General features: G+C 39.3%; 1 protein-coding gene across 9 annotated transcripts in view; it reads left to right on the top strand.

The window, feature by feature from the left end:
* Positions 1–18,045, top strand: part of LOC126482432 (protein lap4) — a 567,659-nt gene that overhangs the window by 417,467 nt on the left and 132,147 nt on the right. The gene's annotated exons all lie outside the window — the stretch shown is intronic.

The following is an 18,045-nucleotide window of genomic DNA, read 5'->3' as shown; positions in this document are numbered from 1 at the left end:
TTTTTCTTTTGTTTCCTTTACTGCTTGCTCAATATACAGATTGAACAACATCGGGGAGAGGCTACAACCCTGTCTTACTCCCTTCCCAACCACTGCTTCCCTTTCATGCCCCTCGACTCTTATAACTGCCATCTGGTTTCTGTACAAATTGTAAATAGCCTTTCGCTCCCTGTATTTTACCCCTGCCACCTTTAGAATTTGAAAGAGAGTATTCCAATCAACATTGTCAAAGGCTTTCTCTAAGTCTACAAACGCTAGAAACGTAGGTTTGCCTTTCCTTAATCTTTCTTCTAAGATAAATCTTGATGGTAGATGGATATTTTTAGAATAATGCCAGTAACATGTTCTTACTACCAAATGTTTACTTCATTTACAAATCATTATTTTGACCTGTCATAAGATATATCAACAACTATGTCGCAAATGATTTCTTGTTCATTGGAAATCTGATTTTCAGAAGCTCAAAAAAGAATTGCAGGACCCTCATGGCTTGTTTGATTAATCTTGTTTTGATCAAAAACTTTTACCTCAGTACTCTTTTTGATCACAAGGAATCATTATGCTCAGCCACTTATGTAATTGAGGTAAAGTAAACTTGCATTATCACTACAATTAAATAGTGTGTGTTGCGTCTCCAGTTCTGAATGAGACAATGTGGTTTGTTTAGTCAGTCAGCATGTCTCAAATGGTTGTTCGTAGCTTAAACTGTGCCAACCTTATCACTTTAGAGGAAGAATGGTTATCAGCATGTGAAATTGTTCTCACAATGGCGTCGTTCAGACGCCAACCACTATTGAGAGACACAGAACATTGAAGCACTCCCTTGTAGTGGTTGCCAAAGGTCAACACTGAGAGCTGCTGATCACTTTACTTGATGACAGTAACTCTGTGATTGATGTTTCAGTGAGTCTATTGGTAGAGGCAAGGCATCAGCAAATCCTGGCTGTTCTGCACGTGCAGCTATTGATGGCATGAGCATCTGGCGTGTTGTGTATGAGCTGACAACTCCACTCCCCACCACAGACATCGATCACTCACAGAGTTGTTTTGATTAGTTAGTTAGCATACCTACAAATTAGCATACCTACAAATTATGACTTGTAGGTTCCCTAGGAACACCAGAAGAACTGCCCATTAGCTTTGTTGAGGCAACTGTGAAGGCTCTCCTACACAGACATTATTCATCAGTCTCTACAGTCTCCTTAGTATCAATTTATCCTCTGCGTAAAATAGTGTGGAGGGAGCCAGATTCCATTGCATGTCTCAGGTATGCAGTACCACATAAATTCAGCTGAGGCAGGCGATCATGTATCACGTAAGTTCAGAAGAGAAAGGGTTTCAGTCTACATCTACAGGGATACTCTGCAAATCACATTTAAGTGCCTGGCAGGGAGTTCATCAAACCACCTTCACAATTCTCTATTATTCCAATCTCGTATAGTGCGCGGAAAGAATGAACACCTATATTTTTCCGTACGAGCTCTGATTTCCCTTATTTTATCGTGGTGATCGTCTCTCCCTATGTAGGTCGGTGTCAAAAAAATATTTTTGCATTCGGAAGAGAAAGTTGGTGATTGGAATTTCGTGAGAAGATTCTGTTGCAATGGAAAACACCTTTCTTTTAATGATGTCCAGCCCAAATTCTGTATCATTTCTGTGACATTCTCCCCCATATTTCGCGATAATACGAAACATGCTGAGTTTCTTTGAACTTTTTTGATGTACTCCGTCAGTCCTATCTGGTAAGGATCTCACACCGTGCAGCAGTATTCTAAAAGAGGATGGACAAATGTAGTGTAGGCAGTCTCCTTAGTAGATCTGTTACATTTTCTAAGTGTCCTGCCAATAAAACTCAGTCTTAGGTTGGCCTTCCTACAACATTTTCTGTTTGTTCCTTCCAATTTAAGTTGTTCGTGATTGTAATAGCTGGGTATTTAGTTGAATTTTCGGCTTTGGATTTGACTGATTTATTGTGTAACCAAAGTTTAACGAGTTCCTTTTAGCACTGATGTGGATGACCTCACACTTTTCGTTATTTAGGGTCAACTGCTACTTCTCGCACCATTCAGATATTTGTTTCTAAATCATTTGGCAGTTTGTTTTGATTTTCTGATGACCTTATTAGTCGATAAATGACAGTGTCATCTGCAAACAACCGAAGATGGCTGCTCAGATTGTCTCCCAAATCGTTTATGTAGATAAGGAACAGCAAAGGACCTATAACACTACATTGGGAAACGCCAGAAATCACTTCTGTTTTATTTGATGACTTGTTGTTAATTACTACGAACTGTGACCTCTCTGGCAGGAAATCACAAATCCAGTCAAATAACTGATACGATATTCCATAAGCACGCAATTTCACTACGAGCCGCTTGTGTGGTACAGTGTTAAAAGCCTTCCGGAAATCCAGAAACACGGAATTCATCCGAAATCCATTGTCAATAGCACTCAACACTTCATGTGAATAAAGAGCTAGTTGTGTTTCACAGGAATGATGTTTTCTAAATGCATGTTGACTGTGTGTCAATAGGCAGTTTTCTTTGTGGTAATTCATAATGTTTGAACACAATACATGTTCCAAAATCCTGCTGCATATTGTCGTTAATGATATGGGTATGTAATTTAGTGGAAAAAAATGTGTTTGTTGTTGGTATAATACATTGTCACACACCTCTCATCAGTCACGAGGGGTAGTTTTATGAGCCAGTATCCAACAACCTATTACTCGGCCCTAGAGTCAAATTTTTGGCGATGTGTTTGTCTTTAAAGACAGAAAGGCGTGAGCATACTGCACCCACCTTGTGAACTCCCCCTTCCAGGTGGCTGGAGTCACATAGAATAGACTGTGTTATTTGCTTCCCAAATTAAATAGTCTTGGGACCAGTCGAAACTTGTAGGACATCATCACAGATACCTTCCTTGTACACTGTATGACCTCGGATTGTGAGACAGACTTGAGCAGCAATGTCTTGGTTACTTTGCAGATAGCATGCAAGTGAGGATCTAAACTTATTAAACTGCACAATGTGGAGCACCACAGTACTTGGTGTTTCCCAGCAGCAGATTTTGTTTTCACAGATGTGCAAAAATGTGCATTTTTGCATAGACTGCCATCATTTTGGTTATTATTTAGATTTTATCTCAAGTAACAACAATATTAAGCCACCCAGTTTTCCATTGTTTTAGTTTGCAGTACAGTGGTTAGACACGCACACACATACTTGCACAAACAGGTGTGAGCGGGCTTGCCACACACACACACACACACACACCCTCACACACACACACACACACACACACACACACACACACACACACCCACCCACCCACCACACACACACACACACACACACACACACACACACACACACACACACACACACACCTGCCCTTTAGTGCAAGACCACAAATGTTTGCAGGTTTGCTGATTGTGTAATACTTTTTTGAGAAATTCATTGAATGCATTTTCATTTTCCCTTTAGAGTCATGCAGAAATGTGGATTCAACACATTCACACTCACAAACACACCACTATATGTTACAGCCAGGCTGCTTCACAGATTGTCCTTAACTTGTTAAGCTTACAGAAACAATTAACAATTGTGTTCAGATACATGCATATCTGTATAAAGGTTTTTTATACAAGGAGGTGAATGAACTCCTTCGGAGAATGTTTTTGACAGAATTCAGTTCAAAAGCTGTTTAGAAATTTGCAGTGCCCAAAAAACACTGCTAGACGTTGATGAGCTGATGAAAGAAAAAATTAGGAACTTTAATTAAAAACAGTATTTTTCTGGTTAATACGGAAACATAATGGCTCTGAAATAAATGTCACTGTAAAGTTCATGTGGGAAGCTTTCATTCATTCTAAGACTAAGAACTATTATGTATCTGTATCATGATTCCCCATTTTATTACTAAATCGGGATATTAAAAGCAAGACGAGCATAAATAGATGATAAAATTTGTTGTTTACTGTAATTAATACTGTTATCTTCAGAATTACTGTGTGTGCACATAGAGGAATTACAGCGTGGTATCTCCTGTTTGTAAATGAGACTTATTGACATGTGGTCTTTGCATGCAAGTCATCCTTTCCACCTTCTTATTGTGGCATTATCTTCTGCTCATTATGAGCTAGTTACAGGCTTGCAGCTAATCTGGGCAGATCCAATAAAATGGCTGCTCTACAGTTTGTGTTAACCACTTTCCTGGCCTTAATTGATGTTGACGAGTCCCGCCATTTGTCTTTTATATTTTCATTTTACATTCAAAAGCGAGATAAATTTAATTTATGTAATCCCATCTTGTTTGATGAATAATTAGAAATGGTTAGTTGAAACTTATATGAATATGATGTACCAGTATACTAATGTTGTAGTTGCTAATTCAAAATATATGAAACTGCTGTACTATGCTAATGTGTACTGTATGTAGATAAATGCTTTATTTACATGTACCTGTTGTCTTCAAGTAGTTTTCACAGTACTGCAGAACCCAATTCATATCTCTCCCTCCCCCTCCCTCCCAATTCCCCTTAGTGGAGTTAAACATAGAAACCCTAACTGTTATGTACAGTTCATGATATGCAGAAGATTTCGTCTGTTGTTCTGAACATTTGTTTTATGCAGATTATTTCATATGTTGTTTTAAACAATTGCTTTAAGTAGCTAAGTAAAGGTTTCCAATGCACTCCTTGAGCCATGTAATTACAAGAAATCACAAATGCAACATTGCAGTATTTTGAAATCACATCATTGATAGTTTTGCTGTATCCTTTCTTGCATTATTGAAACTGTTTTATCAAAGGTGATACAGTCCTCAGTTCTGTGAGAATGAAGATATTCAACATTGCTATGTAGCACTTGGATGACCATCTATATCTACGTGGGTACTCTGCAATTCATCACACTTAAGTGCCTCACGGAAGGTTCATTGAACCATCTTCATAATAATTCTCTATTATTCCACTCACGAACAGAGCGTGGTGAAAAAAAGAACATCTATATCTATCTGTGTGAGCTCTGATTTTCCTTATTTGATTATTATGATCATTTCTCCCTATGTAGTTTGGCATCAAAAAAATATTTTTCCATTCAGAGAAGAAAATTGATGATTGAAATTTCATGAGAAGATTCCACCTCAATGAAAAAGCCTTAGTCTTAATGATTTCCACCAAAAATCCTGTATCGCGTCCGTGAGACTTTCTCCCTTGTTTTCTGATAATACAAAATGTGCTGCCTGTCTTTGAACTCCATTTATCCTATCTGGTAAAGGTCCTGCAGCCTACAGCAGTGTTCCAAATGAGGGCAGAAAACTTTAGTGTAGGCAGTCTCTTTAGTAATTATCTTCAAGGTGAAATCGTCGTCTTCAAACAAAATACGGGGTAATGACTTCTGTCTATAATGTACTGCATCACAGTATCTGTGAGAGGCCTTGTAGGGGCTGTAGATTTAGTTGGTGCAGGTTTTGTGCTGCACACTAAATACAATTAAATACATTCACTGCATCATTCACGTGAAAGTGTACCAGATTGCTCAAATTTATATGAAGTTATTGCCTTTGACCTAAATTGTCATCTCTAGCATGAGCTAGTTTGTGAGAAATCAAGAGATTAGAGCACTTTGATAGAACATCACATTCAATTGCGCTATATGGAAGTGATGCTTAAGAAATATTGTGCAGCAGTCACAAATGCGTATACTTGCAGATTTTCTCTCTTTTTAAATCTGCATCTTGGCAAACAGTGCACTACAGTCTACAGCTCTCATCACTAAGCACTATGGATACTTAAAAGGCTATGTCATTACTTCAGTTTATTAAGCTTGAAGGTGGATAACAATTAGCACTCCCTTTCCAATGTAATCCCATTATTTTGTGTGTGTGTGTGTGTGTGTGTGTGTGTGTGTGTGTGTGTGTGTGTGTGTGTGTGTGTGAGGAAAAGGGGGGGGGGGGGCGGTTCACAGTTTTTAGTTGCTGAATTTTTTATGAAACATCGTGTTGCCATTACTTGAAATCATTTTAGTTCCTGTGACCTACCAAATGGAATCAAATCTTTCCTTTCACTACATTATTTATAGTATCATGTTCAATAAAAGTGTTACCAGCAGTTCCTTTTTAATCAGATAGAGAATTCTGTAGAGTAAATTACTTTCATAAGTTTGAGCCTCTTTATAGTGATATAATTCCAACTTCTTATAATTCATGCACATTCCATGTGCAGTTGTTGCCTTGGCAGTGCTCCACGAAGTGACGCAACTGATAACGTGACCATTTCCTTAGGCATACAGACAATCACTTGCTGCAAAATGTTTTACGTATTTTGTATCCTGTATAGAATACAGTCATTTGAGTTTAATTATCTGATTTAACTGGATTTAGAGTTTGTAATTGCTTCCTCCTTCTCCCTATCCGTTGATACATGTAAAGGATACTAATATCACATTTTACCTCAACTTGTTGTGAGATAAAGTGTATGACATTTTATATTATCGTATTTTAAAGTTTAGTTGTCCGGATAAGACAGAGCAAAACATTGTGAACAGGAACACTCAGTGTTTCGTTATCACGTTTTCACTAGCATGGAAATAAAATACTTTCTGACAGTGACACTTAGAAAGAACCAATAATGAGAGTATTGGCATAACTCTGATAAATGTGCCACCTGCCATCACAACATTCAACCATGCTGTGATCTTAACATGTCATGCTTTGCCTAATCGTGCAAATAGTTACAGTAGTCAGCACAATGGAATACTGGAGTGTCTTTTGCTCACATTGAATGTGCCCAACCAGGCTCCATGTTGTGCTAGAGCACTTTCCCATGAGCTTCAGTTCAATCTTTCCTTTAACTTGTATTGAATGTCCAGTGAAAGGTGATTTTGGTGTATTTTGGGCATTTTAGCATCAGTCATTTAAGTGTTGAAACCATGAACAAGTGCTGATGGTATGACATTGGTGTCATTTACAGATCTTCATTAAATTAGGTTTTCAATGCCATGCAGTGGAAAATATGGGGATTTGTTGCACTTATTTGAAAGTTTCATTACTTTAGTCTTCAACAACCTCGATTTGGTAGTTAGAAGCCATATCAATTGCCAAACTGAAATTTGTTAAAGATATGTACTCATGTTTGTGGTTTGTTAGTTAAATCACTGGGGCAAATTATCTTGTGAATTTTCTTTTCGCAAATTCAGTGGGCTTTGAAACCAATATGTTCTGCAGATACAATGTTGTTATGAATTAAATAATGCATTCCTTTAACCGTTATACTAAATGCAAATTATTTACTCGATAGTAAATGAAAGACTTGAAGTAGGACATATGAGGGTGTGCTGAAAAGTAATTACTCCAAATTTCTTATGTAAAAATTCTTAAAGCTTTTTAAATAAATAAAACGTTATTAATGTTCTACATCTTTCTTTGTGATGTCTATATATTTGCAGTCCTCTGCCACTAGAGTGCTCTGAAGGATAGCGTGTAACGTGGCGATGTGCAACGTAATGAAGTCGGTGTATGAGAAACAGCAAGCTGTAATTGAGTTTCAAATTTGAAAAGTTTATCCACACATGGAGCACCCTCTCCTTCAGCACACATTGCCAGAACACACACGAGCGCTGTGACATCTACAACGATTTGATGCCTCACTATCGTTGATCATCCCCCATAGAGTCCCAACTTGGTCCCATCTGAATTCATGTTCCAAAATTTAAAGAACACCTTCGAGAACTTCCCTGTGATAGTAATGAAGTGCTGCAAACACAGGTGATGTGGTTCCATTAACAAAGTCAAACATTCTCCTGTAACAATAGCAAAAAACTGGTCTCTAATAGGGAGAAATGAGTTGCTCACAAGAGTGACCATTTTGAGCAGTAAGTATGTAGACATGAAGAATAAAGTTGTAGAATATTAGTAATGTTTATTTTGTTTAAGCTTTGAGTTACACACAAAGTATTTGGTGCTTTACTTTTCGGCATGCCTTCATAACTGTGCATATTTCTTTACATAAATTTTTATCAGGGGGGGAAAAAAAAAATGGGGGGCGAGAGATAAACACAATAATGCAAAACCTTGTTTAAATATGCAAATAATGGAAAGGCTGCAGGCACCCACTCAGCTTAAAACTGAAACATTGAACTAAGATTGAAATCGTTGCTAAGCGTGTGGACAATGTCTTTGCTTTTGAGGGGGTGGGGGTAACATACACTCTCTCTCTCTCTCTCTCTCTCTCTCCCTCTCCCTCTCCCTCTCCCTCTCCCTCTCCCTCTCCCTCCCTCCCTCCCCCCCCCTCTCTCACCCCTCTCTCCCCCTTCTCCCACCCTTCCTGCCTCCCTCTCCCCCTCCCTGCCTCCCTCCACACACACACACACACACACACACACACACACACACACACACACGCACACGCTCGCGCACGCGCACGCCTCCCCTGCCTGAGCTGTTCAGTGAGTGGTTGCTTTTACTCCAAAATAAACATATGAAAGGAAACCATAAGGTGAAAGGAAATACACTGGCAGAAGGGGACAGCGTTACACTGTGGATCACCATTCCTTTATTTATCAAACTTTGGAGATATATTCCCTTCTTAACAGGCATTAAACAATTTTCCATGTGGAACTGATGTCCACCATCATCTCCCCCCCCCCCTTCCCCCCCTCCGCCACTGCACCCCGTTCCCTCACCTCCCAGTGGTTGCACATACATTGTTGCATTTGTTGTAGCACGAAAGTAAACAGTCTTAAAGAATTAGTTCCTATGCCTATCTCACAATATCCCACTGGAACATGTCATTTGTTAACCTGGTCAGGGTTTACCATTCTGGTGTGCATTCAGTCTCCCATCAGCCATTAATGAATCAGTCTTTTTGTCATATCCAATAGCTCCTCACTACATTATTTCAGGATTTGGAGAGGTGTGAGTCCCAAGAACTGCTTTTCCCTGTGATCTTTCATCAGGTTGCATACAGACAAGTCTTTTTCTAACTGACCACCACAAGTAAAAGTGAAGCTCATTGCTGAACATCACATAATGTCACTCATTATCCCAGCTGAGTATGCCTCTACACCATGCCAGTCTTCGTTGTCTGTGATATGGTGTCAGCAGCAAACAACTCTTGGCAGCTGGAGATCTCAATCCTGCTTTCAGTAATTTGCTCCAGACAATTGGTGGTGCCACACTGCCTTTAACTGGTACCAAATTTCAGCTGTTGTCATCTGCCTATTTATCAGAGCATCAGACACCCATAAATTCTTCTCACAGTGTAGCCCTTCGGGAAGGATCCATGCCACCTCCTCTTACCACATTTTGTTCCTCATCACCACTCGTTTTGTAATCGTTACACTACAGCTATCTGTCTGTGATGCTCTCCTGTCAATCATGCCAGTGACTTGACTTTCTTGAGTGGAGAGATGGTGAGAAGCTGTGTGTGTTCGCTCTCTGAGTATGCTGTTTTGTGACGTTCACCTGAAAAGTTCCATTAGCATTAGATGCACTCAATCACTATCATGTACTACACTCTTCTTTGTACGTAGAAATGACTTCTTTCGTACTGAAAATAAGATTGCACGATAATGGAATTTCAAGAAACATATGCTTTATGCATGGAAACCCATGAGTATGTTTGGCAGTGTTTGATCAAGGTGTTCACACTTTCTGTTTCCACCACTACAGAATACAGGGGAAAGGAAAGTGAACATTGATGTGTTCTCATGTAAGACAGTAGACGTAGTGGAACTGAAATTGTGGAAGAGAGGTATCTGGGTGGTAATGATTTGAAACTGGTAATGATTTGAAATAAGAAAGGAAATGAGCGACTTTGACTATATAGTAATCAGAGGACTGATGTGCGGGAAAAAAATCACAGCACCAAAAAATAATTAATGTAGAATAATAAAATTTTGGGAATACATTTGTCTAAGTGCCATGTTTAAGTGATTCGGCTAACGTTGCAAGTTCACAGGTTAATGTAAGTGAGAGAAAAACCATTACAAACATGAAATGCTAGTATTTAATAACTGGTGTAACCGCCAGTATGTTGAATTCGAGCATGCAAACATCCATGAATTGCGTCACATGGGTGCCGGATGTCGGATGTAGTTTATGGTACAGAGTTCCGTGCCTGTTACGCTTGCTCCGTCAATACAGGGGTTGATAATGCTGCCCATGAATGACACAGGAGTAGTTGATGTCTCATATGTGCTCAATTGGAGACCGATCTGGTGATCAATCAGGCCGAGGCAGCATGTTGACACTCTGTGAAGCACACTGGATTACAACAGCAGTATGTGGGCGAGCAATAGCCAGTAGGAAAACACCCGCTGTGGAGTTCTGTTCATGAACGGCAGCACAGTAGATTGAATCAGCAGATTGACATACAATTTGCAGTCATGGTGCATGGGATAGCCATGAGTGAGTTTCTGCCATCACCCAAAATTGCAACCTAGACCTAACTCCAGGTGTTGGTCCAGCAGGTCTAGTATGCAGACAAGTTGGTTGCAGGCCCCCAACTGGCCCCTTTTTAACCAAAACACAGCCATCACTGGCACTGAGGCAGAACCAGCTTTCGTAGGACAACACAACAGACTGCCACCCGGCCCTTAGTCTCACTTGATACTAAAGAAGTTAAAGATGAAACTTCCTGGCAGATTAAAACTGTGTGCCGGACCGAGACTCGAACTCGGGACCTTTGCCTTTCGCGGGCAAGTGCTCTACCAATTGAGCTACCCAAGCACAACTCACGCCCCGTCCTCACAGCTTTACTTCTGCCAGTAGTCTCACAGTAGTATGGGGTCAGTGGTGTGCAGGCTACAGTGTGTGAGGCTCGTAGCTGTCCTGAAGTAACTGACTGCCATCTGGAGCCCCCTTTCTTCTTGTGTCATACGTTCTCATGACCACTGCTGCCAGCAGTCGTGTACAGTGCCTACATTTCTGCCAAGTCTTCCTGCAGTATTTCAGGAGGAACATGCAGCTTCTCATAGCCCTATTACACAACCTCATTTAAACTTGGCGAGGTGCTGATAATGTCACCTTTCTTGCTTGAAGGCATTCTTGATCAACATCAACTCACCTTGTCCAGTCTCATGGCAGTTACAGCCTACATTTAAAGAAAACCTGATTTGCATCCTCACAGTGACACTACTTGCACTGCTCTTTTGTGACTGTTTCAAAATTGGAATAGATGTCATTTTTGAGATGTAGAAACACATCTACCAACTTTCATTTATCTCGGAGAACTTCTTCTTGGTGTTTCAATTTTTTTTATCTGTTTTGTATTTGCAACTTAATAGTTAGTTCTGAACATGCTAATTTGGAACCAAAATTTTGATTTCTATGAAATAATTTGAAAGAGTTTGCTTTTTTCTATTTTGAATTTTTATTGGGGAGTGCAGACATGAAAAGAATGTTGCACATGACCTATAAATTGGGATGAGAAAAAAAAGTTTCGTTTTATGGCCAATTTAGGTGGTTTTTTTATTGCCGGTATTGGTGTTATATTTTGACGGGTCATTTTTCAAGTACCATATTATTTTTATGGTTGTAGTTTTTGTTTTTCCATGTTAGGTTGAAAATTATATTACACTTATCAGTCATATTACATTATTGCGTCACTTATTACTTTATTTACATTATTGTAAAAAGAAACAGTAACATTGACCTTCTTAAATGCAATCAGTTAAAAGAAATAATGGCTCTGCAACTATATACTGTGGAAAGATTTTCAAACAAAATCATTGCCATAACTTCAGTAGACTTTTTCGAGACATTATGCCACAAATTAGTCAACACTTCCCTGCAATGTGAAAATAACTGCTTGGAATGTATATTTGAAAATGTAAGACAAACTGCTTTCAGTTCTACAACAGCCATTTGACTGTGTCTACATTTCCTTCTTTCATGGGAAGTTGCTTTTCCACTAAGTACAGAATATGTAGACTGCTGGAACCTGTCACCCTTGAGGTATAGCTTTTAAAAAATGTTAGAGATGACAGTTTTATCCAGCAGTGTCACATTTCCTGACAACTCTGCACAATAAAGCACACTACAAATGACTCATTTAGGAGAGGTGTGTAATGTGGTTAGTTAATCAAATTGATATTTTGTGAGATCATTGGAAGTAGGGTATTTTTGTTTTATGTCGCATCTAGTGCATGTGTTCTTTATGTGGGAAATGAATGGTAATTTTAAGCATATACATGAATTCAGTCTTGAGAAAAATGTTTGTATCCAATTTCAGTATTAAATAATTGTTACCTATTGGTAAACTACTAACTTGCAGATCAACAACATTTTTACATGGAAGTGGGGAAAATGCTAATTTTGCAACTGTCATGAAAACTGTGTGTGAGATAATGCATTATTTTCAACACAATTTTAATGTCCCTACCAATAAATTAGGACAAAGGTGTTATATATTTCGAACTTCTTACCTCCATAAAAAGAAACAAATAGCAGCATCTTAACACAATGTGTTTTGCCACACACTTTTAACACAACAGTAATTGCGTGAGTGCTGATGGTTCAAATGATAAACTCCTTGTATAGTTGTAGTTGAGGTATTTAATGGGCAATGGCACACAAACATCACTAAGCTTTTGGACCATGTCCTGCTCCAGTGACTACACAGGCCCATGACCCCCCCACCCCTTCCCCATCACCACACATACACCCTACATTGCCTTGTCAGCTCAGTTACTTCAATGGGAAATTTATTGTTGAACATAGTGAAAGGTGCATCAAGACATCAGATGTTGCATGAGCTGCTAACAGCAATAACAGAGTTATGCAATTTCACTAATAGCCCATGTATCTTGATTTTTTAACTGTGTTATATCTGGTTTTTTGACAAACAGCCATGGAGAGAAAGTTATTGACAGATGAATTTTCCAAATATTATATGAAGGCATGTTTGAAATTTGGGATATGAAGTTACATTAATGTCCAGCTGATTGGCAGAGTCATGTAAAAACATAAACAATATCAAATTAAAAGTACAAAATATTGAACTCTTTGTAATGGAAAATTAAGACTTGACTGAAAATAAGTCATTAACATTATTTATTTTGTTGCTTTGTTTCTTCAGTACATGGTGAATATTTTTCCATGTTGGTTGATCACTGTTTTTCTGTAATACTAAATGTGTGGGTAATGCAGGTAATGTGCTGGACTTGTTTCTGAAAGAAATAGATCAAATTCCTCTCTAGCCATTCAGAATTCATTCTTCTAAACTTTTCTGTGTAATGTGTTGTCTTATCTCTAATGCTGTTGATGCCTACATGTTGTTAAACTCTAAATTTCCAATGATTGAAGTGACATAATGGGTAGGGCTCTACACATAAAGAGAAGATTGAGGTTTTGCATGAATTCTCTAAATCGTTTTAGATTAATACTGGGATCATTAATACAGTAGAGGCTTTATTTAATTTCTTATACCATCCTTGTTCAGCTGAGCTTGTTATCTATTTCTGATGTTGTCAGTATCAATGGGGAATTAAACTGTAACCTGTCTTCCTTTCTAAACTTCATTTATATTTCTTTTTGCTGTGCAGTGATTATGAAGAAACTTGTTCCTAAGTTCTTGCTGGTTAATGTTCTTTTGTACGCAACTGTCATCCAGATTACTGTTCAAAGTGTACATGAATTGCCTTTTTTTTTTGTGCCATCTTCTAGTTCTGCAATGAAAAGAAAATTTTAGTTAATGTCAACAAACAGCATTAGTCTTACAGTTCCCTTTTTTGATAGACTGCTTGTGGTTAGCAGACAGCTTGTGCTAAATTATTTGAAGACTAGCTTTATTATATAGTTATTTGACAATACTGCTTTTGTAACAATTGGTTTGCTTTCGCAGTTATTAATATAAATGTTCCAATTTTTTCAAGCTGCTTGAGATTGAATATATACCAGTCACAGTAAGTAGAAAGCTTTTGCAATGTAGCAATTTAGTACTGATATAGATACTCTATTTTCTGATTTTCGTGGAGTTGTGATAGGGAAAGCAAAATCCGTGACAACTTACTGTTTCGTACATGGGGCATAATGCCACCATAAAGCAAAGTATCATGTGCAGTGACCCATAATTTTTCATTGCAGTCTTGTTGGATACATTCTGAACAATTGCTAAGCCTCATAAATTTGGTTGTTAATTCCAAGCTGTAAGTGACTTCCATCCTTATTATCATCAGTGATTAAAAATTGATTGTGAGAATATGCCTGTCCCCTGTTATACATAAGTACGAGGCAGGAACCATTCAGACTGTAGCAAAAATGGAATGGTAAATTGGCTGTCTATGGAAACCATGACCAGACCACATTGTCAGATCAATCCAACAAGTGTAATGGTAGCATTTTGTTTCCAGTGCCTGCTTTCCACCCTGTATTCAGCAATAACAATTTCTCTTAAAAGTTCTTATTACCAAAAATTTTTTTTGCCCCCTCTTTTGTAAGGAAAAGGAAAAGGAATTACTGTAGTAAATATTGTGGATAGGATCTATGTTTATTGGAACTTTATCTTTTACTCATTACTGTACTGAATTCTGTCATAACTGACTTATGTTGTTCTCTCTGTCTGTGGTGGGGCTGGATGATGCATAACTTTCAACTATTACAGTTTGAACAGTCTGGCCAATACAGTTAACACTGCACTTTCACAGAATTTAGTACATGCCAGATATCCTGCGGCCTAAGTTAGCTTTTGTCACTGGTCTTTGTTGACACCCAGAATTCCCGTTTCAGCATGTTTCACCATGTGCAACTGATTACTACTGCATTAGATCAGATTAATTATTCATTAATTCCATAGGCCCACAAAAGAGGGGATCCTCCTGGGTGTGGAACACAGATAAACACATTACAAAAATTTAATTAGAAAAACTTGACTTTCATTAATTGTAATGATCCTCAGTGAATAAACAGTAAAATTATATACATGAATTAAAATCAGACTTCTAAGATTTACAGGTTTAATACATAACTCTGTTTTCATTAAATGCATCATTCACACAGTAGCTAGTTACTTGGCTATTACAACCAAGTATTGTCAAACATTAAAGTAAGTTATTCATTTCAATGCTCCTCAGTTAAGAACAGTCAAATTATGTACAAGATTTAAAATTGAACTTCCACTATTTACAGACTTAAGACTTACATCTGCTTTCCACACATCCATCATTCACACAGTTGGCAGTTACTTGGCTGTTACAACCAAGTATTGTCAAAAATTAAAGTATAATAAATTTTCATTAAAATGGTCTACTGCACTTGCTGAGAAATTCATGGATGGAATAGAAGGAGTTGGCCACCAAAAATTCTTTTAAATTATGTTTAAATTGTGCCTTGTCAGAAACTAAACTCTTAATGGTTGCTGGTAACTTATTGAAATATGCATTGCTGAATACTGGACTCTTTTCTGGACAAGAGTAAGTGATTTTAAATCTTTATTTATATTGTTCTTATTCCTAGTAATGATACTGTGTACTGAGCAGTTAGTTGGACAAAGAGATGTATTATTTACAACAAACTTCATCAAGGAATAAATATACTGAGAAGCTGTGGTTAGTATGCCCAATTCTTTGAATAGGTTTCGACATGATGTTCTTGGATTTACACTACACATTACTCTTATTATACTCTTCTGTAATCTATAAATTTTTTCTCGGTTTGTGGAATTACCCCAAAATATGATACCATATGACATAATGGAGTGAAAATAAGCAAAATATGCCACTTTTTTAATATTCATATCTCCTATGTCTGACATCATTTGCATTGCAAACACAGACTTGTTTAGGCATTTTAGCAGTTCGTTAGAGTGTCACTCCCAACTGAATTTATTATCGAGGTGTAATCCCAAGAATTTTACACTCTCAACTTCTCCTATTTCCATGTCGTCATATTTTATACACACACTGGAAGGAAATCTCTTGGAAGTTCTGAGCTGCATGTAGTGGGTCTTTCCAAAGTTTAATGACAGTGAATTGGCTATGAACCACCTATTAATGCCAGTAAACATTTGATTAGCTGCCGTTTCTAAATTTATATTTGATTTACTATTTATTGCAATGTTTGTATCATCTGCAAATAAGACAAACTTGGCATCTGGTAATGTAACAGATGGCAGGTCATTAATATACACAAGAAAAAGTAGTGGATCTAGTATGGAACCTTGGGGAACACCACATGTAATTTCTTTCCAGTCAGATGATATCTGATTGCCTACTGCTGTAGTGTTACGTAATGACACATTTTGTTTTCTATTAGTAAGATGTGACTGAAACCACTTTGCAGCACTACCAGTGACGCCTTTATATTTTAATATACTTAAGAGAATGCTGTGACTCACTCAGTCAAAAGCCTTTGACAGGTCACAGAATATCCCAGTTGCCTCTAATTCGTTGTCTAATGAATTAAAGACATTTTCACTGTAAGTGTAAATATCCTCCTCAATATCAGAACCGTTAAGAAACTCAAACTGTGACTTTGACTGTACGTTATTTTCACTAAGGTGTTTAAGTAGATACTTGAACATAGCCTTTTCAAAGATTTTTGAAAAAAGCTGGCAAAAGCACATGATGCTGCAGTGTAGAAGAATTGTGGACTGTATCTTGGTTTCCTCAATCACGTCAGAGCTATTCCATGATAGATAATGGCTCATGTAATATCAGTCTTTTTGTATCTGCTTATCATAATACCTGCTTAAGGTATTTCCATTTGGACCCAGAATTGTTTTTGTCTAATATACACTCCTGGAAATGGAAAAAAGAACACATTGACACGGGTGTGTCAGACCCACCATACTTGCTCCGGACACTGCGAGAGGGCTGTACAAGCAATGATCACACACACGGCACAGCGGACACACCAAGAACCGCGGTGTTGGCCGTCGAATGGCGCTAGCTGCGCAGCATTTGCGCACCGCCGCCGTCAGTGTCAGCCAGTTTGCCGTGGCATACGGAGCTCCATCGCAGTCTTTAACACTGGTAGCATGCCGCGACAGCGTGGACGTGAACCGTATGTGCAGTTGACGGACTTTGAGCGAGGGCGTATAGTGGGCATGCGGGAGGCCGGGTGGACGTACCGCTGAATTGCTCAACACGTGGGGCGTGAGGTCTCCACAGTACATCGATGTTGTCGCCAGTGGTCGGCGGAAGGTGCACGTGCCCGTCGACCTGGGACCGGACCGCAGCGACGCACGGATGCACGCCAAGACCGTAGGATCCTACGCAGTGCCATAGGGGACCGCACCGCCACTTCCCAGCAAATTAGGGACACCGTTGCTCCTGGGGTATCGGCGAGGACCATTCGCAACCGTCTCCATGAAGCTGGGCTACGGTCCCGCACACCGTTAGGCCGTCTTCCGCTCACGCCCCAACATCGTGCAGCCCGCCTCCAGTGGTGTCGCGACAGGCGTGAATGGAGGGACGAATGGAGACGTGTCGTCTTCAGCGATGAGAGTCGCTTCTGCCTTGGTGCCAATGATGGTCGTATGCGTGTTTGGCGCCGTGCAGGTGAGCGCCACAATCAGGACTGCATACGACCGAGGCACACAGGGCCAACACCCGGCATCATGGCGTGGGGAGCGATCTCCTACACTGGCCGTACACCACTGGTGATTGTCGAGGGGACACTGAATAGTGCACGGTACATCCAAACCGTCATCGAACCCATCGTTCTACCATTCCTAGACCGGCAAGGGAACTTGCTGTTCCAACAGGACAATGCACGTCCGCATGTATCCCGTGCCACCCAACTTGCTCTAGAAGGTGTAAGTCAACTACCCTGGCCAGCAAGATCTCTGGATCTGTCCCCCATTGAGCATGTTTGGGACTGGATGAAGCGTCGTCTCACGCGGTCTGCACGTCCAGCACAAACGCTGGTCCAACTGAGGCGCCAGGTGGAAATGGCATGGCAAGCCGTTCCACAGGACTACATCCAGCATCTCTACGATCATCTCCATGGGAGAATAGCAGCCTGCATTGCTGCGAAAGGTGGATATACACTGTACTAGTGCCGACATTGTGCATGCTCTGTTGCCTGTGTCTATGTGCCTGT

This window comes from Schistocerca serialis, chromosome 1 (assembly GCF_023864345.2).
Source record: "Schistocerca serialis cubense isolate TAMUIC-IGC-003099 chromosome 1, iqSchSeri2.2, whole genome shotgun sequence".
Lineage (NCBI taxonomy): Eukaryota > Metazoa > Arthropoda > Insecta > Orthoptera > Acrididae > Schistocerca > Schistocerca serialis.
Note: the sequence above shows the minus strand (reverse complement) of the source record. Positions and strands in the feature narration are given on the sequence as shown.